Source organism: Eschrichtius robustus, chromosome 18, assembly GCF_028021215.1.
Source record: "Eschrichtius robustus isolate mEscRob2 chromosome 18, mEscRob2.pri, whole genome shotgun sequence".
Classification (NCBI taxonomy): Eukaryota; Metazoa; Chordata; class Mammalia; order Artiodactyla; family Eschrichtiidae; genus Eschrichtius; species Eschrichtius robustus.
In genome coordinates, this window is record NC_090841.1 from 39,303,744 (window position 1) to 39,325,368 (window position 21,625).

General features: G+C 37.3%; 1 pseudogene; it reads right to left on the bottom strand.

The window, feature by feature from the left end:
• Positions 1 to 15,396, bottom strand: part of LOC137751856 (WD repeat domain phosphoinositide-interacting protein 3 pseudogene) — an 81,408-nt pseudogene extending 66,012 nt beyond the window's left edge.
• Between the last annotated feature and the right edge of the window lie 6,229 nt (positions 15,397 to 21,625).

Below are 21,625 nucleotides of genomic sequence, written 5' to 3' on the forward strand. Positions count from 1 at the left end.
AAACTGACAAGGTGTTCAAAATATTTGAAAAAAAATTCTATAATATGAAAAAATAAAACAAATGAAAAGCAGAAAAAAAACCTTTGAAACAGAAGCCATGTAAGAAAAATCTACAAGACGCATATTATTAATATACTCAGAAATATAAGTAAAGCTATTATAATCATACAACAAAGAAAACAGGATCTACACAAAATAAGATCACTCAGTGAACACAAAAATGCAACTAGTAATGAAAAACTCTGGGTGAGGTTTGAAGATCAAGGTGAAGATATTTCCCAAAAAGGCAAGCAAAATACAAATAGAAGGAAGAAGCTTCAAGATGGCAGAAGAGTAAGATGCAGAGATAACCTTCCTCCCCACAAATACATCAGAAATACATCTACATGTGGAACAACTCCTACAGAACACCTACTGAACGCTGGCAGAAGACCTCAGACCTCCCAGAAGGCAAGAAATTCCCCATGTACCTGGGTAGGGTAAAAGAAAAAAGATAAAACAGAGACAAAGAATAGGGATGGGACCTGCACCAGTGGGAGGGACCTGTGAAGGAGGAAAGATTTCCACGCACTAGGAAGCCCCTTCAAGGGTGGAGACTGCTGGTGGTGGAGGTGGGTATCTTCGGAGCCATGGAGGAGAGTGCAGCCACAGGGGTGCAGAGGGCAAAGGGGAGAGATTCCCTCACAGAGGATTGGTGCCAACCAACACTCACCAGCACGAGAGGCTTGTCTGCTTACCCGCTGAGGTGAGTGGGGGCTGGGAGCTGAGGCTCGGGCTTCGGTTGGATCCCAGGGAGAGGACTGGGGTTGGCTGCGTGAACACAGCCTGAAGGGGGATAGTGCACCACAGATAGCCGGGAGGGAGTCCGGGAAAAAGTCTGGAGCTGCCGAAGAGACAAGAGACTTTTCCTTGCCTCTTTGTTTCCTGGTGCGCGAGGAGAGGGGATTAAGAGCGCTGCTTAAAGGAGCTCCAGAGACGAGTACGAGCCGCGGCTATCAGCGTGGACCCCAGAGACGGGCATGGGACACTAAGGCTGCTGCTGCAGCCACCAAGAAGCCTCTGTGCAAGCACAGGTCACTGTCTACACCTCCTCTCCTGGAGCCTGTGCAGCCCGCCACTGCCAGGGTCCCGTGATCCAGGGACAACTTCCCCGGGAGAACGCACGACACGCCTCAGGCTGGTGAAAAGTCATGTCGGCCTCTGCCGCCGCAGGCTCGCCCCACATCCGTACCCATCTCTCCCCCCGGCCTGAGTGAGCCAGAGCCCCCGAATCAGCTGCTCCTTTAACCCTGTCCGGTCTGAGTGAAGAACAGACACCCTCAGGTGACCTACACACAGAGGCGGGTCCAAATCCAAAGCTGAACCCCTGGAGCTGTGCGAACAAAGAAGAGAAAGGGAAATTTCTCCCAGCAGCCTCAGGAGCAGTGGATTAAATCTCCACAATCAACTTGATGTACCCTGCATCTGTGGAATACGTGAATAGACCACAAATCATCACAAATTGAAGAGATGGGCTTTGGGAACAAAGATATATATTTTTTACCCCTTTTTCTCTTTTTGTGAGTGTGTATGTGTATGCTTCTGTGTGTGATTTTGTCTGTATGGCTTTGCTTTTACCATTTGTCCTAGGGTTCTGTCTGTCCATTTTTTTTACTTAAAAATTTTTTTTCTTAATAATTATTATTTATTTTTTTACTGTAATAATATTATTTTATTTTATTTTACTTTATTATATTTTACTTTATGTTCTTCTTTCTTTCTTTCTTTGTTTTTCTCCCTTTTATTCTGAGCCATGTGGAGGATAGGCTCTTGGTGCTCCAGACAGGCGTCAGGGCTGTGCCACTGAGGTGGGAGAGCCAAGTTCAGGACACTGGTCCACAAGAGACCTCCTAGCTCCATGTAATATCAAACAGCAAAAATCTCTCAGAGATCTCCATCTCAATGCCAAGACTCAGCTCCACTCAACGATCAGCAAGCTACAGAGCAGGACACACTATGCCAAACAACTAGCAAGACAGGAACAAAAGCACACTCATTAGCACACAGGCCGCCTAAAATCATAATAAGGCCACAGACACTCCAAAACACACCACCAGACGTGGACCTGCCCACCAGAAAGACAAGATCCAGCCTCATCCACCATAACACAGGCACTAGTCCCCTCCACCAGGAAGCCTACACAACCCACTGAATCAACCTTACCCACTGGGGACAGACACCAAAAACAACAGAAACTACGAACCTGCAGCCTGCAAAAAGGAGACCCCAAACACAGTAAGATAAGCAAAATGAGAAGACAGAGAAACACACAGCAGATAAAGGAGCAAGGCAAAAACCCACGAGACCTAAAAAATGAAGAGGAAATAAGCAGTCTATCTGAAAAAGAATTCAGAATAATGATAGTAAAGATGATCCAAAATCTTGGAAATAGACTGGAGAAAATACAAGAAACGTTTAACGAGGACCTAGTAGAACTAAAGAGCAAACAAAAAGAGATGAACAACACAATAAATGAAATTAAAAATTCTCTAGAAGGGATCAATAGCAGAATAACTGAGGCAGAAGAATGGATAAGTGACCTGGATGATAAAATAGTGGAAATAACTACTGCAGAGCAGAATAAAGAAAAAAGAATGAAAAGAACTGAGGACAGTCTCAGATACCTCTGGGACAACATTAAACACATCAACATTCAAATTATAGGGGTCCCAGAAGAAGAAGAGAAAAAGAAAGGGACTGAGAAAGTATTTGAAGAGATTATAGTTGAAAACTTCCCCAATATGGTAAAGGAAATAGATAATCAAGTCCAGGAAACACAGAGAGCCCCATACAGGATAAATCCAGGAGAAACATGCCAAGAAACATATTAATCAAACTATCAAAAATTAAATACAAAGAACAAATATTAAAAGCAGCAAGGGAAAAAAAAAAAAAAACAACAAGTAACACATAAGGGAATCCACATAATGTTAACAGCTGATCTTTCAGCAGAAACTCGGCAAGCCACAAGGGAGTGGCAGGACATATTTAAAGTGATGAAAGAGAAAAACCTACAATCAAGATTACTCTACCCAGCAAGGAGCACATTCAGATTTGATGGAGAAATTAAAATCTTTACAGACAAGCAAAAGCTAAGAGAATTCAGTACCAACAGACCAGCTTTACAACAAATGCTAAAGGAACTTCTCTAGGCAGGAAACACAAGAGAAGGAAAGGCCTACAATAATAAACCCAAAACAATTAAGAAAATGGTAATACAATCATACATATCAATAATTACCCTAAATGTAAATGGATTAAATACTCCAACCGAAAGACATAGACTGGCTGAATGGATACAAAAACAAGACCCGTATATACGCTGTGTACAAGAGACCCACTACAGACCTAGGGACACATACAGACTGAAAGTGAGGGGATGAAAAAAGATATTCCATGCAAATGGAAATCAAAAGAAAGCTGGAGTAGCAATTCTCATATCAGACAAAATAGACTTTAAAACAAAGACTATTACAAGAGACAAAGAAGGACACTACATAATGATCAAGGGATCAATCCCAGAAGAAGACATAACAATTGTAACTATTTATGCAACCAACATAGGAGAACCTCAATATATGAGGCAAATACTAACAGCCATAAAAGGGAAATTGACAGTAAAACAATCATAATGGGGGACTTTAACACCCCACTTTCACCAATGGACAGATCATCCAAAATGAAAATAAAGAAGGAAACACAAGCTTTAAATGATACATTAAACAAGATGGACTTAATTGATAGGACATTCCATCCAAAAACAACAGAATACACATTCTTCTCAAGTGCTCATGGAACATTCTCTAGGATAGATCATATCTTGGGTAACAAATCAAGGTTTGGTTAAATTAAGAAAATTGAAATTGTATCAAGTATCTTTTCCGAACATAAATTTATGAGATTAGATATCAATTACAGGAAAAAATCTGTAAGAAATACAAACACATGGAGGCTAAACAACACACTACTTAATGACCAAGCGATCACTGAAGAAATCAAGGGGGAAATCAAAAAATACCTAGAAACAAATGACAATGAAAACAAAATGACCCAAAACCTATGGGATGCAGCAAAAGCAGTTCTAAGAGGGAAGTTTATAGCTATACAAGCCTATCTTAAGAAACAAGAAACATCTCAAATAAACAACCTAACCTTACACCTAAAGGAATTAGAGAAAAAAGAACAACAACAACAAAAAAACCCAAAGTTACCAGAAGGAAAGAAATCATAAAGATCAGATCAGAAATAAATGAAAAAGAAATGAAGGAAACGATAGAAAGGATCAATAAAACTAAAAGGTTGTTCTTTGAGAAGATAAACGAAATTGATAAACCATTAGCCAGACTTATCAAGAAAAAAAGGGAGAAGACTCAAATCAATAGAATTAGAAATGAAAAAGGAGAAGTAACAACTGACACTGCAGAAATACAAATGATCATGAGAGATTACTACAAGCAACTATATGCCAATAAAATGGACAAACTGGAAGAAATGGACAAATTCTTAGAAATGCACAACCTTCCAAGACTGAACCAGGAAGAAATAGAAAGTATGAACAGACCAATCACAAGCACAGCAATTGAAACTGTGATTAAAAATCTTCCAGCAAACAAAAACCCAGGACCAGATGGCTTCACAGGTGAATCCTATCAAACATTTAGAGAAGAGCTAACACCTATCCTTCTCAAACTCGTCCAAATTTTGGAGAGGGAAGAAGACTCCCAAACTCATTTTATGAGGCTACCATCACCCTGATACCAAAACAAGACAAAGATGTCACAAAGAAAGAAAACTCCAGGCCAATATCACTGAGGAACATAGATGTAAAAATCCTCAACAAAATACTAGCAAACAGAATCCAACAGCACATTAAAAGGATCATACACCATGAGGAAGTGGGGTTTATTCCAGGAATGCAAGGATTCTTCAATATACACAAATCAATCAACGTGATACACCATATTAACAAACTGAAGGAAAAAAACCATATGATCATCTCAATAGATGCAGAGAAAGCTTTTGACAAAATTCAACACCCATTTATGATAAATACCCTCCAGAAAGTAGGCATAGAGGGAACTTTCCTCCACATAATAAAGGCCATATATGACAAACCCACAGCCAACATAGTCCTCAATGGTGAAAAACTGAAACCATTTCCTCTAAAATCAGGAACAAGACAAAGTTGCCCACTCTCACCACTATTATTCAACATAGTTTTGGAAGTGTTAGCCACAGCAATCAGAGAAGAAAAAGAAATAAAAGGAATCCAAATTGGAAAAGAAGAAGTAAAGCTGTCACTGTTTGCAGATGACATGATACTATACATAGAGAATCTTAAAGATGCTACCAGGAAACTACTAGAGCTAAACAATGAATTTGGTAAAGTAGCAGGATACAAAATTAATGCACAGAAATCTTTTGCATTCCTATACAGTAATGATGAGAAATCTGAAAGCGAAATCAAGAAAACACTCCCATGTACCATTGCAACAAAAATAATAAAATATCTAGGAATAAACCTACCTAAGGAGACAAAAGACCTGTATGCAGAAAATTATAAGACACTGATGAAAGAAATTAAAGATGATACAAATAGATGGAGAGATATACCATGTTCTTGGATTGGAAGAAGCAACACTGTGAAAAGGACTCTACTACCCAAAGCAATCTACAGATTCAATGCAATCCCTATCAAACTACCACTGGCATTTTTCACAGAACTAGATCAAAAAATTTCACAATTTGTATGGAAACACAAAAGACCCCGAATAGTCCAAGCAATCTTGAGAAAGAAAAACGGAGCTGGAGGAATCAGGTTCCCTGACTTCAGATTATACTACAAAGCTATGGTAATCAAGACAGTATGGTACTGTCACTAAAACAGAAATATACATCAATACAACAGGATAGAAAGACCAGAGATAAACCCATGCACCTACGGTCACCTTATCTTTGATAAAGGAGGCAAGAATATACAGTGGAGAAAAGACAGCCTCTTCATTAAATGCTGCTGGGAAAACTGGACAGCTACATGTAAAAGAATGAAATTAGAACACTCCCTAACACCATATACAAAAACAAACTCAAAATGGATTAAAGACCTAAATGTAAGGCCAGACACCATCAAACTCTTAGAGGAAAACATAGGCAGAACACTCTATGACATAAATCACAGCAAGATCCTTTTTGACCCACCTCTTAGACAAATGGAAATAAAACCAAAAATAAACAAATGGGACCTAATGAAACTTAAAAACTTTTGCACAGCAAAGGAAACCATAAACAAGATGAAAAGACAACCCTCAGAATGAGAGAAAATATTTGCAAATGAAGCAACTGACAAAGGATTAATCTCCAAAACATACAAGCAACACATGCAATTCAATATCAAAAAAAACAAACAACCCAATCCAAAAATGGGCAGAAGACTTAAATAGGCATTTCTCCAAAGAAGATATACAGATTGCCAACAAATACATGAAAGAATGCTCAACCTCATTAATCATTAGAGAAATGCAAATCAAAACTACAATGAGATATCATCTCACACCAGTCAGAATGGCCATCATCAAAATATCTAGAAACAATAAATGCTGGAGAGGGTGTGGAGAAAAGGGAACACTCTTGCACTGCTGGTGGGAATGTAAATTGATATAGCCACTATGGAGAACAGTATGGAGGTTCCTTAAAAAACTAATAAAACTACCATACGACCCAGCAATCCCACTGCTGGGCATATACCCTGAGAAAACCATAGTTCAAAAAGAGTCATGTACCAAAATGTTCTTTGCAGCTCTATTTACAATAGCCAGGACATGGAAACAACCTAAGTGTCCATCAACAGATGAATGGATAAAGAAGATGTGGCACATATATACAATGGAATATTACTCAGCCATAAAAGGAATGAAACTGAGTTATTTTTAGTGAGGTGTATGGACTTAGAGACTGTCATACAGAGTGAAGTAAGTCAGAAAGAGAAAAACAAATACTGTATGCTAACACATATATATGGAATCTAAAAAAAAAAAAAAAAAAAGGTCAGAAGAACCTAGGCACAATACAGGAATAAACATGTGACCTACTAGTGAATGGACTTGAGGATACAGGGAGAAAGAGAGAGGTTTTTCATATAAAATATCAAAATATCTGGTGATCATAGAAGTTAGCAGACAGGGTAGTAATGTCTCAAAAAGTAAGATAAATTACTACACGCCATGACTTTTACATACCATCAAATTATCACTTAAGTGTAAAGTAAGGATATTGTCAGTTAAATAATTTAACTCCATGCATCCTTTACCAGAAAATTACTGGAGTAGTAATTTTTGGAGATTCTCCAAATTGGAGAATCAAGTAAGAAAGTAGGAGAGTTGAGATTCAGGAAAAAGGAGACAAAAGATATGTGAATGGAATCATTGAAATTAAGGCAGTGGTGGGTCTCTGGAACACAAATTTGTAGCTGGCCTTGTGACAAACCAAGGTAGTTTGATAAGTTAGAAGGCTCTTGGGAGAGACTTTTTCTGAATAGTGACAGAGAAACACAAACTCACTCACATACACAAACATACATATTTGGGAGTGTTTGATAATAAGTTAATGATAAATACATAGAAAATCAAATAAATGGAACAAAAAGATGAGTATTGTATCCAGAAAAAAATGATTCTCAGAGAAAGAGAGTCATAATATAGCACATGTCTACATGTCAACTGATTGTAAGAAGATAAGAGAAATATAACTGATATCACTTTTTTCAAAGTGGAGAGTCAACTATCTTTTGAAGAGTGAATTATGCTTCTTAATAAATCAAATGGTGCAATACAAGTATGTTATTTAGGTATATAGAACAAATGCAGAAATAATTTAAAGGAAATGGAAATGATGACCTCTGATGATAGACATAAGAGGATGTCTATTTTCTGGTAACAAGGTTTGGAGATTTTTTGTTGTTATTGTTAATCTGTGAATACACAGAACTTTAATGGAATTTGATAATAATATTGATAATAATACTTAAGCATATTAGGAATCATGGAACTTCTCTTAAGTATAATAGGAATCATGGGAGATCACAGATCACTTTCTTCATTTATCAGAGGGGGCAGCTGATGCCCTCAAAAGAGCTCATGTTTTAGAACAATATAATGGCTTAGCTAAGATAATAATAGAAGGCTTTGGGCTACAGGTTGGTGCTTTTTCCTAAGGAAAGTGTTTTTTTGTTTTGTTTTTTTCCTAGTACAAACACTCAGCAGTATGTTTCCACATATATATGCAATTACTAGAAATTTTCATTCCATTATCAACATAAAATGAGTCACTCAATTTTACTACATGATATATTGCAAATATATTTTCCTTACAGCTTAAAAATAACAAGATAAATACCACAAGAATAAATTCATCTCATCCAGAGAACTGCACCTGTAGAATTCATGAGGATGAACATTCTATGGCTCAAGTTGGCTCTTTAACACAGAATTCCATAAGCTTTCCCTTTTCTGGTTAGTTATGCCACATGAGTAAGAAGTCGATTGTGGAAAAAGGCACATATGTTCATGCACACAAAACTTCTATTACATTCTGTATTTAGAATTTTATTCTCATGTTTCATCTAAGGCTTGGTGTTTCCAAGGTAGTAAAACATAATCTCTGCTTTCCTAGATAAGTAAATCCTTCTTTCAAGGGATATTGCTTAATCTTATTCTTTTAATACCACCTTTGGTGGGATTTCTCAATTTAGAACTGGCAAACCAGAGGCCTGTGGGTATGTCTGGATTCACTGATGATAAACACCAGAATTAAATATTGTTTCACTTATACATGATTACCTTGAAGAGCATAACCCTCAAAGTAATGAATGGAAGAGATGCAATCACAATTTAACATTTTCAAGGCAACTTTACAGGTTAGTCCCTGGGGTGTAGAGTTTTGTTTAAATTGGGCTTATTATCAACAATGAGAGGCTTCAATTTAGAAAAAAAAAAAAATTGGAAACTGCATCTTCCCATAATTTCCATGATAGTTCTTAAAAAACCAAATCCTTTGCTTTGAAATGGGACAAATTATCTATGATTTACAAAGGAAAGACCTGATATGGGGGGAGGTGGAGCAAGAAGGACAAAGCTAAAAATACCAGGACTTTATTGACTTTATTAAATGAATCCATCATAAATCATCTAGACCAGGTGTCCCCATTCCAGGGCCATGGACCAGTACTGGGTTCCTGTGAGGAACTGGGCTGCACAGCAGGAGGTGAGTGGTGGGTAGGTGAGCTAAGCTTCATCTGCTGCTCCCCATGGCTCCCCATCGCTTGCATTACCGCCTGAACAAGCCCCCTCAACCCCCACCCCCGTCTTGGAATAATTGTCTTCCACGAAACTGGTCCCTGGTGCCAAAAAAGTTGGGGACCACTGATCTAGACCATTTAAACCATTATTCAACCTACAGATCTTTTTTTATTGTTGATAGGAGCAAGTTATAAGTGACAGTAAGTGAAATGTTTAAATGAAATGAAATGGATAATAGCAGAAATATGGCTTTCTTTATTTTAAAAAAATGGAAAGGAGAAAAGTTTGTTCATGTCTAAAGAACAATTAATTTGGCAAAAATCATTATTTTATTTTCTTTACATGTATTACTTTTTTGTTAATCATTTTGTAATTATAAAAATATATTATATCATTCAAAAATGATAGTGGCTTTTCTGCCCTGGCATTTATTAATCTCCTGAATAAAGTTGTTTATTTTAAATTTGGGAATTAATTAATTGTACTGTGTGCTACCTATAATGTAGAGGTACACTTTACAGGAAATCATTTGACTGATAAATGAATGGGCGGCTGTAATTTTGTCCTTGAGAAGGACTTTTGGCTATAATCCTGTTAGCTAGGGGAACATTTGCATTTCTAAGAACAAAACTCTATTTCTTTCCTACAAACCAAGACACTCAAATGTCATAACCTGTTAATGCGTGAAGAGTCTGTCACTGTTACATACATGTGTAAAGCTAATAACAAATGATAGTACCCTTTTTTGAGAGTAACAAATATTAATACATTCACCATTATACCTCATAACAAAGAGAAAATTACATTCCTGCACCTTGAGACCAGACTTCTTTATTAGTACTATGGTTTATTCAGGATGAGCTAAAATAGGTTTTCCACTAATGAATTCTACAGGTCAATTCTTCTAGGCTTCTAGGCACTACATTCCTTCTTATATAAAAGCACAATTCTCAGTAAAAACTCAGTCCAGTAAACATGTGGAAATCATTCAGGAAATAGATTGTGATTTTTTTATGTTTTTAAACAGATCACTTCAATGCTATTGATGTTTGAACTATCATTGCTTGAAAATTTTAAATGTATTTCACTTTTTAGAGTTTCAGTTGACATTGTCATAGCAAGTTAGACTAAGATTGTTCCTGCTTATGCTGTTCTACTTATACGGTCTAATTTTTTCTTGTAATTGTTGATCAAAGCAAAATATAAAATGCATGTTACCTTGAAATGGGCTTGTTATCAGCGTACTAAACTTGCCTGTATCTGAGAGATGTTTTGAAGTGGAATTTGTTATAGCTGAATCTCTTTTTGATTTTAAGTAAAGAAACATGCTTGACTATATCTATATCTATCTATCTGTATATTCCACAGGGGAATATTATAGGTCTTAATTTCAGACAGCAACTAAACTAAATCATTGGACAAAGCAACAACCAGAGATCTTTATGAATTTTGTGGTTCCCTCTGTACTTCAGCTTCATTTTCCTTTATGTTGACACATTTTCTAGGTAACAAGCAGAATAAGGATAGCTCAAATTTTCATAGTTTATATGTTAGAGTTATAAAGTTCCAAATAAACAAAACAAAATAAAAACATAAAACCGAATGTAAGTCCATGAATCGCCTTGCATTTCCAGGAGATAAATTCCAATTGGCCTAAATCGTGTCAACTTTCTACCATTACCAAGTCAACTATAGTCATAGGATAAGGTTGTATAATGAAATGTGAGTTCTAGGGGTTCAGTCTTATAAGTAACAGTAATTTTCTATGGAAAAATATGCATATATGCTAGGTAAACTATTCTAGTAGATTTGTAATATTGTATTATTTTCCATGAATTTGATAATTTACAACTATAAATTATAGATCACAAGAATTGATCAAATGAAGTATATAAATGAAGTACAAAATATATTTATCATTTCTATATAGCAAAATTTGTTGATAAAAATCTGATACTTGTTAAATGTTTGCTTTAATTAGGAGAATGTTTAGAGATAGGAAATGATGTCTACTTTTATTTGGTGAATTCTTCTGGAGGCAAACACATAGCCAGGCCACAGTTAAGTTTTATGAACGAATGTTGGAATACACACAGGGATTGAGTACGCGTTCAGGAATAGGTAAAAGAGATATATGTTCCTTCTCATCCCAAATTCTAGGTAGAGCCCAATTTAGTAAAATATATCAAGGGTACAACACAGATATTATATATGGGTATGAAATATGAATGACCAATTTTGATCTGCTTGGGTGAAGTCGTTTGGATTTTTATAGCTAAAAAACTGTATGTACTTGCATGTACCAAAGACTAATATATGTCAGGAAAAGCTCTACTCTTAGGATTTATAAAATTCATTTTTTCAGATTACATGATTTCATCCATTTTGCTTTGCTCCTTTTGATAAATAAAAATCATAGTCTTAATTAATATTAATAATAATAGTCAACTACCAGAGTATTATTTCATTTTGAGATAGACTACAATAGAACTTAGTCTGAGGTAGATAGTGACAAGATAGATACAATTCTCCAATATTTTAAAAGGTCAATGCTTACTCTTACTGCTTGTAACTTCAAGTTTGTTAGTGAGTCACTTGCTGAAAGGAAATTTTTAAAAATGTTCCTTCAAGTTTTAAGACATCCTTCCTAAAAATTGTAGACTGTCATGCCTCCACCATTGTAGAATAAATATTATATGAAGAGAAAGAAGTGTATCGTTAGGAGAATAGAATTTTAGAAAATATGCTTTTATTTTTAGTTCTACCATCTACTAGCTGAAGGGCATAAGGCAAGTAATTTTAAGCATCTCGGGTTCAATTTCCTCATAAGTAACGTGAAAGAGAGTAGACCCCCCCAAGGTCCTATCCAATTCCAAGATTTAAAGATCTAGGAATAGCCATGACTAGGATAGAAAGGGAAGTTTTAGAAATAATGGAAATAAGAAGGAAATAAAGAGCACAGGTTGAAGAACATAAGTGTTGAGTTAGAGGTGTGGCAGAGATTATAGAGAGAAAACAAAAGTGTAGAATAACATTATTTACTATAGTTGTAAAAATTATAGATACAGAAATCTTGACTTTTTATAGTCATGTTTAAGAGTTTAGGCTGTGAAATCAAACAAAACTGATTTCAAAGCCTCGATCTGAAATGTGTACTTGGAAATGTATGTAAATCTCCCTGCAGTTGAGTCATCTAGTTCATAAATGAACATGATAATGACATGAAATGCATGAGACATATTCCAAAAATAGAATGTATTTATTTAAATATTTATTATTTAAATCCTTTAATTCCCAAGTCAAATTAAGTTTTCACACTTCTGTTTGAGTTTTAATTTTTCTTTAACTTACTGTGTAAACTTGCACATCACTTTCCATGTGTCTGAATTTCCTAATTTGTGAAAAAATGAGTCATATTAAAATGTCTTCAATTACTTTCAAACATTAAAATTATATGATGCAAATTTCCTCTACATTGATAAAAAGCATTAGAATATGTGAATTAGAGAAACACCAGAAAGTTACTGCTATAATTTCCCTTTATAAATTATTTCAAGTGCCATGGGATTTCCCTGGTGGTCCAGTGGTTAAGATTTCACCTTCCAATGCAGGGGGTGCAGGTTTGATCCCTGGTCAGGGAGCTAAGATCACACATGCTTCGTGCACAAAAAAACAAAACATAAAACAGAAGCAATATTATAACAACTTCAATAAAGACTTTGAAAAATGGTCCCCATCAAAAAAAAAAAAATCTTAAAAAAAATATTGCAAGCACTTGAGAAGAAAAGCATGTATAATCATTTTTTAAAGACTCAACATGTCTTTAATATTTAATATTCCAAAATATTCTAAATTACTTAAAAGACTGAATTAAATAATGAAATAAACAGTAATGGACTTGAATAGTAACTACAACAAAAATATTTTGTGATTATTAATTGAAATGTTATAAATTTCCTACTCATTATACTATTAAAAATAGCTCTAAGAGATAAAAACAGTATTCAACCATACTAAGTAAAGCCTATAATCTTAAAATTTAGCTCACTTTATATATTAGCTATTTTGATAGTTAATTTGAATTTCATGCACATAAAACAAAAGAAATAGAATTACTTCCAAGTGATAGTTAGGTTAATACAAATAATTAAAGAAAATGATGTTTCTTTTTATTATGCTTACACTCTTTAACAGCTATTTTAATTGAAACACCGCTTCTCCCTTAACTTCATTATCAGTGGGTTAATACTGTTAAAGGGGAACTTGAGTAATCACTATCCTAATTTAAAAAAAAAAAAATAGTTAAAAGCAAAAGTTCAAGCCTTAAACCAATCTTTTAAATTTGTTTTTTTTAATTTATTTATTTATTTATTTTTGGCTGTGTTGGGTCTTCGTTTCTGTACAAGGGCTTTCTCTAGTTGCGGCAAGCGGGGGCCACTCTTCATCGCGGTGCGCGGGCCCCTCACTATCGCGGCCTCTCTCCCTGCGGAGCACAGGCTCCAGACGCGCAGGCTCAGTAACTGTGGCTCACAGGCCCAGCTTCTCCGCGGCATGTGGGATCCTCCCAGACCAGGGCTCGAACCCGTGTCCCCTGCACCGGCAGGCAGACTCTCAACCACTGCGCCACCAGGGAAGCCCCAAAATTTGTTTTTGAAGAATTACAGGAGTCTTTGGGATTTGAAATCAGATTTCCCAAATCTTAAAATGTCATAGTACATGAAAGAAACAATGATATACATATGATAAACACAATGAAATGATTGTAGTCAGCAGAATTCTGAGAAGGAGCAAAATATTTAGAGTAAGCGCTTTGAGGAATCACTGTAAGGTCTTTGGGATTAATAATTCTGCAGCATTGTGACAATTTACCAAGAAAGTCTGAATTATGTGAAATTTAATTCAATATTTAGTCTCAAAAATTATGTTGAAAAATTTCCAGTCTCCATCTGTGCTTTAACTGAACTGGGATTTATAAAGCTCTATTCTATATTTTATCTTCTATTCATTCTTGAGATATATCAAAAGGGGACAAAAATAGAAGGATTAAAATGTCACATAAATTAACTTATACATGCTTATACAACTGTAGTATATTACTTTTTTTTTCTTATACAAATTGTGGTGACTTTTATTTTCTGCAAAATGTTCAGGCTGTGAAAATTTGTTGTTCTGTATATCAGAACTCAAGGGTTATACATGATCCTGAATCAATGGCAATAATTAGAAGAGACAAGTTCTAACCACAAAACTGATATGGAAATTAAAGTGTAATAAAAATTAAGTAGCATAAATCTGCCTGTATCATCCAAGAAATTTAAAACTAAGATGAGATGAGTCAAGATGGTGGAGGAGTAGGATGTGGAGTTCCTCTCTCCCCACAAATGCCTCAAGAATACATCTAGGAATGGAAGAATTCTCACAGAGCACCTGCTGAACACTAGCAGAGGACCTTGGACACCTAAAAGATCAAGATAATCCCCGCATATCTGGGTAGGAGGAAAGAAAGAAGGAGGGAAAAGGAAGTGGGGTGAGACCTGTGCCCCTGGGGGGGAGCTAAAGGAGAGGAGAGGTTCCCGCATCTGGGGAAGCCACCTCACCAGCAGGGAGATCAGTTGGGACAGAAGGGGAGTTTCGAGGGCTATCAGAGGAGAGTGCAGCAACTAGTCTGTGGCAGGCAGGACAGAGTGAGAACTACACAGATGGTCTTTACCACAGCCCTGCATGCCCCAACCTGAGAGGTGTGTCTGCTGGTGTGGATGGGAGCCGGATACTGGAATGTGGGTTTGGAGAGCAGCCCCGGGGAGAAGAGTGCTGTTGGCTGTGAAGAGACAGTGTGAGGGGACAGGAGTGAGGAAATCCGTAACCGGGAATGCTCGTGAGGAAACGTGGATCGCCATAGAAGCAAAGTGTCATCGTTAAGTGATGCGCAAAGGGCAGGGCCACCTATACAACATCTCTCCCCACGCACCAGCCCCTGCCTCCCTGAGCAATAGAAAGGGCTCTTGCTTGGGCACTCTTGCAACTCTTGCAACCCTGGCGGCCGACCCCTCTTCCTCCACACCATGTCCCCACTGGGGCAGGCTTTCTCATGCCCCAGGTTGCCGCCTCCTCCATACCCGCCCCTTGCAAGGGTGAACTCCTGTGCTCTGGGGCAGACTCAGGAGCAGACCCCTGTGGGTGGCCCACAAGCAGAGGTGGGACTGAGACTACAGCTGGGCCCCAGGGGCCGTGAAACTAAGGGAAAAAGCTGAAATCTCTCCTTGCAGCTGTGCAAACAGGGGATTGACACCCCCATGACCGGCTTTGTAAACTCAGCACCTGCAGAACATCTGAATGGACAACGAGTGATCCCACAGCCAAGACATTCTACTTCAGCAGCTGTAGACTTTGTGCACACATACACATGGGGGTAGGGCCAGGCCAGAGTCTGAGCTGCCCCCATAGTACCCACAGCAGGTCCAGATCCACGAGTACTGCAATCCCCGGACCTGGTTTCAATGGATCCACGATGGAGACCTGGTGAAAACAATGCCTAAGAGACAGCAGGGCCAATAGGTAGCATACCCATGGTTAAGGTGGGGCCAAGAGCAGTGGAAATAAGAGTGCAATCTGAGAGCTTGCACAATGGGTGAAATGTGACACAACAGAACACACCCACAGGTGAACAGCTCCAGAGGAGGAATACTGAGCAGCTTCTCTCCCAGTAGGAGGGTTCCAATCCAACCTACCTTGCACTGCAGATCAGAAATACAGCTAAGAGACAACTCTGGGGGCCTCTACTCCAATAAAAGGGAACAGACCCCACCCCTGACAGGGCAGTGACACCCACAGAACAGGGGCCCCTGCTCAATATCCAGTGCAGGCTCCAGTCACAACAACATCAGTTACACTTTCTATCAACTGGATAATGGCCAGCATACACTAAGAAAGAGGTGGCAGACATCCATACTAAAAACAGCCTTTGCACCAGCTCTGTATTCTTTCTCAAGATTGTTTTTGCTATTTGGGGTCTTTTGTGTCTCCATAAATTTTAAAGTTTTCTGCTCTAGTTATGCTAAAAATGCCATTGGTAATTTGATAGGGATTGCATTGAATCTGTAGATAGCCTTGCGTAGTATAGTCATTTTGTCAATATTGATTCTTCTAATACAAAATCATGGCATATCTTTCCATCTGTTTGTGTCATCTTTGATTTCTTTCATCAGCACCTCATAGTGTTTGAAGTACAGATCTTTTGCTTCCTTAGGTCGGTTTATTCCTAAGTATTTTAATCTTTTTGATGCGATGGTTAATGGAGTTGTTTCTTTAATTTCTCTTTCTGACCTTTCATTGTTAGTGTATAAGAAGGCAAGAGATTTCTGTGTATTAATTTTGTATCCTGCAACTTTACCAAATTCATTGATTAGCTCTAGTAGTTCTCTGGTAGCATCTTTAGGATTTTCTATGTATAGTATCACATCATCTTCAAACAGTGACAGTTTTCCTTCTTCTTTTCCAATTTAGATTCTTTTTTATTTCTTTTTCTTCTCTGATTCCAAACTGTGTTGAATAAAATTGGCAATAGTGGACATCCTTGTCCTGTTCCTGATCTTAGAGGAAATGCTTTCAGCTTTTCACCATTGAGTATGATGTTAGCAGTATGTTTGTCATATATGGCCTTTATTATGTTGAGGTTGGTTCCCTCTATGCTCACTTTCTGGAGAGTTTTTATCATACATATGTGTTGAATTTAGTCAAAAGTTTTTTCTGCATCTATTGAGATGATCATATGTTTTTTATTCCTTATCTTGTTGATGTGGTGTATCACACTGATTGATTTGCAGATATTGAGTAATCCTTATATCCCTGGGATAAATCTCACTTGATTATGGTGTATGATCCTTTTAATGTATTGTTGGATTTGGTTTGCTAGTAATTTTTGAGGATATTTTTTTGTCTATGTTCATCAGTGATATTGGCCTATAATTTTTGTTGTTGTTGTATCTTTGTCTGGTTTTGGTATCAGGGTGACGGTGACCTCATAGATTGAGTTTGGGAGTATTCCTTCCTCTGCAATTTTTTGGAAGAATTTCAGAAGGCTAGGCATTAACTCTTCTCTAAATGTTTGATAGAATTCACCTGTGAAACCATCTAGTCCTGGACTTTTGTTTGTTGGGAGTTTTTTTAATCACAGTTTCAATTTCATTACTTGTGATTGGTCTGTTCATATTTTCTATTTCTTCCTGTTTCAGTCTTGGGAGATTGTATCTTTCTAAGAATTTATCCATTTCTTCCAGGTTTTCCATCTTATTGGCATATAGTTGCTTGTAGTAGTCTCTTATGATCCTTCTTATTTCTGTGGTGTCTGTTGTAACTTTTCCTTTTTTAATTTCTAACTTTATTGATTTGAGCCCTCTCTTTTTTCTTCTTTTTATCAGGTAAATTATTTATGTCCATTTTATAGGGTGTTATTCTGTTGTTTTATGTTGTTCTTTCACTTGGAACACATTTCTTTGTCTTTTCATTTTATTTGACTTTCTGTTTGTCTCTATGAAATTAGGACAGTTACCCATCTCAGTCTTAAATGTTTTTCCTTGTGTGGGAGTGTCCCTAAGCAGTCTGTGTGTACCTAGTGGCTTTGGTGGGAGAGCTGGATGTGAAGCAAACACGGGCCAGGCCTTTTTCTGGGTTGCACCAACATCATTGCCTTGGTAGGTTTGCTAGAGCTAGAACCCAATCTGAGTTAGAGCTTCTCCCACAATATTCTGGTGGCTGCCACCTAGGCAGGTGTGGGCTAGAGCAGAGGGACTAGGGCTGGATCCCAGTGTGAGCCTTGGCTTCTCTCAGGGCACACTGGCAGCCACCTTAGTGAGGGCAGAGCATTTTTAGAGCCAATGCCTACTGTGGGCTTTGGGGCATACTGGAATGGTCTTGTCAGGTCAGTTAAAGCATCAGGCACTTTTTAATCTGCTGCCTCTATACTAGGACTGGGAATAAGTTTGTGTGCTCACCCTTTAAGAGTGAAGTCTTGGATTCCTATAGTTCTCCAGTTCTCCCAATTGTAAGCCTCACTGGTTTTCAAAATCTGTTAATGGGCCTCATCTTGTTGGTGCCAGCCCCAGGGCTAGGGTGCCCAAAATGTGGCTCAAACCCTCAATCTTTAGGGAGAATCTCCACGCTTGTGATTTTCCTTTCTTCTGGGTTGCATGCTGGGGGTGTGAGTCCTAACTAGATTGCTTCTCTTCCTCTCCTACCCATCTTGATGTGTTCTTTCTTTGTATTCTTAGTTGTAGAAGAGCTGTAATGCTAGTCTTCAGGTTGTTCTGAGAGAATTTTTCTGAGGTAGTTGTAATTTTTGTGTGTCCATGGAAAGAAGTGAGCTCAGTGTCTTCCTACTCTGCCATCTTGCTCCTGCCTCTTGGATCAGATCTTCCTACTTCTTAATAAATGGACTCAATGCTATAAATTTCTTCTAAGCATTTTTGCTACACCTTACATATTGTCATAATTACATTTTCATTTTCATTTAGCTCAAAATACATTTTTTAATTTCTCTTGAGACTTTTTCTATGACCCATGTGTTATTTAGAAATATGTTGATTAATCTCCAAATGTTTGGGAATTTTCCAGATATCTTTCTGGTATTGATAGATACTTAATTCCCAAGGGGATTCTTCTCTGTTCTCTACCATAATAGCCTAATGGAACTCCAACAGTTAGCCATGAAACTGTGAAGATCTCCTTAAGACTAGTTCCACAGTGGTTTTTAGATCTCAATATAGTCTACACTCAGCCTCCTGCTATCCCTCATCATTGAATTGTTCTTACCAATTACTGTCTCACGCAGCTTCTGATCCAGGTATGCTGCTTTCAGCTGTGAATTCCTATATTCTCCTGACTCTCCAGTTTCTGCATGGTGGTTTGCCCTGTGTCCTCATTTCTGTGATCGGCCTGAGAAAAATTTATGATTTTCAGTTCAGTCAGCCTTTTCTCTTTTGTGAGAATGGTAGTGATTACTTCTAAGCTCTTTTCATACAGGAACTTAACCCAGAGTTAGTGTATTAAGTTTTTAATTTTTTTGAAGTTGTTTTCACAGCATTTTGATTTATTTCATGAATGGTGTATCTTCTCTATTGACATTAACCGTAACTCTTTTCTTGTTTATTTAACAACTTTATTGAAGTATAATTGCTTTACAGTGGTGTGTTAGTTTCTGCTTTATAACAAAGTGAATCAGCTATACATATACATATATCCCATATCTACTCCCTCTTGCATCTCCCTCCCACCGTACCAATCCCACCCCTCTACGTGGTCACAAAGCACCGAGCTGATCTTCCTATGCTATGTGGCTGCTTCCCACTAGCCAGCTATTTTACATTTGGTAGTGTATATATGTCCATGTCACTCTCTCACTTCGTCCCAGCTTACCCTTCCCACTCCCCGTGTCCTCAAGTCCGTTTTCTACGTCTGCATCTTTATTCCTGTCCTGCCCATAAGTTCTTCAGAACATTTTTTTTTTTTTTTTAGATTCCATATATATGTGTTAGCAGATGGTATTTGTTTTTCTCTTTCTGACTTACTTCACTCGGTATGACAAACTCTAGGTCCATCCACCTCACTACAAATAACTCAATTTAGTTTATTTTTATATCTGAGTAATATTCCATTGTATATATGTGCCACATCTTCTTTATCTATTCATCTGTTGATGGACACTTAGATTGTTTCTATGTCCCAGTTATTGTAAATAGAGCTGCAATGAACATTGTGGTACATGACTCTTTTTGAATTATGGTTTTCTCAGGGTATATGCCCAGTAGTGGCATTGCTGGGTTGTATGGTAGTTCTATTTTTAGTTTTTAAAGGAACGTCTGTACTGTTCTCCATAGTGGCTGTATCAATTTACATTCCCACCAACAGTGCAAGAGAGTTCCCTTTTCTCCACACCCTCTCCAGCATTTATTGTTTGTAGAGTTTTTGATGATGGCCATTTTGACTGGTGTGAGGTGATACCTCATTGTAGTATTGATTTACAGTTCTCTAATGATTAATGATGTTGAGCACACTTTCATGTGTTTGTTGGCAATCTGTATATCTTTTTTGGAGAAATGTCTATTTAAGTCTCCTGCCCATTTTTGGATTGGGTTGTTTATTGACTTTGATACTGTGCTGCATGAGTTGCTTGTAAATTATGGAGATTAATCCTTTTTCAGTTGCAAAATTTGCAAATATTTTTTTTTCCCATTCTGAGGGTTGTCTTTTCATCTTGTTTATGTTTTCCTTTGCTGTACAAAAGCTTTCAAGTTTCATTAGGTCCCATTTGTTTATTTTTGTTTTTATTTCCATTTCTCTAAGAGGTGGGTCAAAAAGTATCTTGCTGTGATTTATGTCATAGAGTGTTCTGCCTATGTTTTCCTCTAAGAGTTTTATAGTGTCTAACCTAACATTTACGTCTTTAATCCATTTTGAGTTTGTTTTTGTGTATGGTGTTAGGGAGTGTTCTAATTTCATTCTTTTACATGTAGCTGTCCAGTTTTTTCAGCATAACTTATTGAAGAGGCTGTCTTTTCTCCATTGTATATTCTCGCCTCCTTTATCAAAGACAAGGTGACCATTGGTGCCTGGGTTTATCTCTGGGCTTTCTATCCTGTTCCATTGATCTATATTTCTGTTTTTGTGCCAGTACCATACTGTCTTGATTACTGTAGCTTTGTAGTATATTGTGACGTCATGGAGCCTGATTCCTCCAGCTCTGTTTTTCTTTCTCATGATTGCTTTGGATTTTCAGGGTCTTTTGTGTTTCCATGCAAATTGTGAAAATTTTTGTTCTAGTTCTGTGACAAATGTCACTGATAGTTTGCTAAGGATTGCATTGAATCTGTAGATTGCTTTGGGTAGTATAGTCATTTTCACAATGTTGATTCTTCCAATCCAAGAACATCGTATATCTCTCCATCTGTTTGTATTCTCTTTAATTTCTTTCATCAGTGTCTTATAGTTTTCTGCATACAGTCTCTTAGGTCGGTTTATTCCTAGGTATTTTATTCTTTTTGTTGCAATGGTAAATGGGAGTGTGCCCTTAATTTCTCTTTCAGATTTTTCATCATTAGTGTATAGGAATGCCAGTGATTTCTCTACATTAATTTTGTATCCTGTTACTTTACCAATTTCATTGATTAGGTCGAGTAGGTTTCTGATAGCATCTTCAGTATTCTCTATGTAGAGTATCATGTCATCTGCAAACAGTGACAGCTATACTTCTTGTTTTCCGATTTGGATTTCCTTTATTTATTTTTCTTCTCTGATTGCTG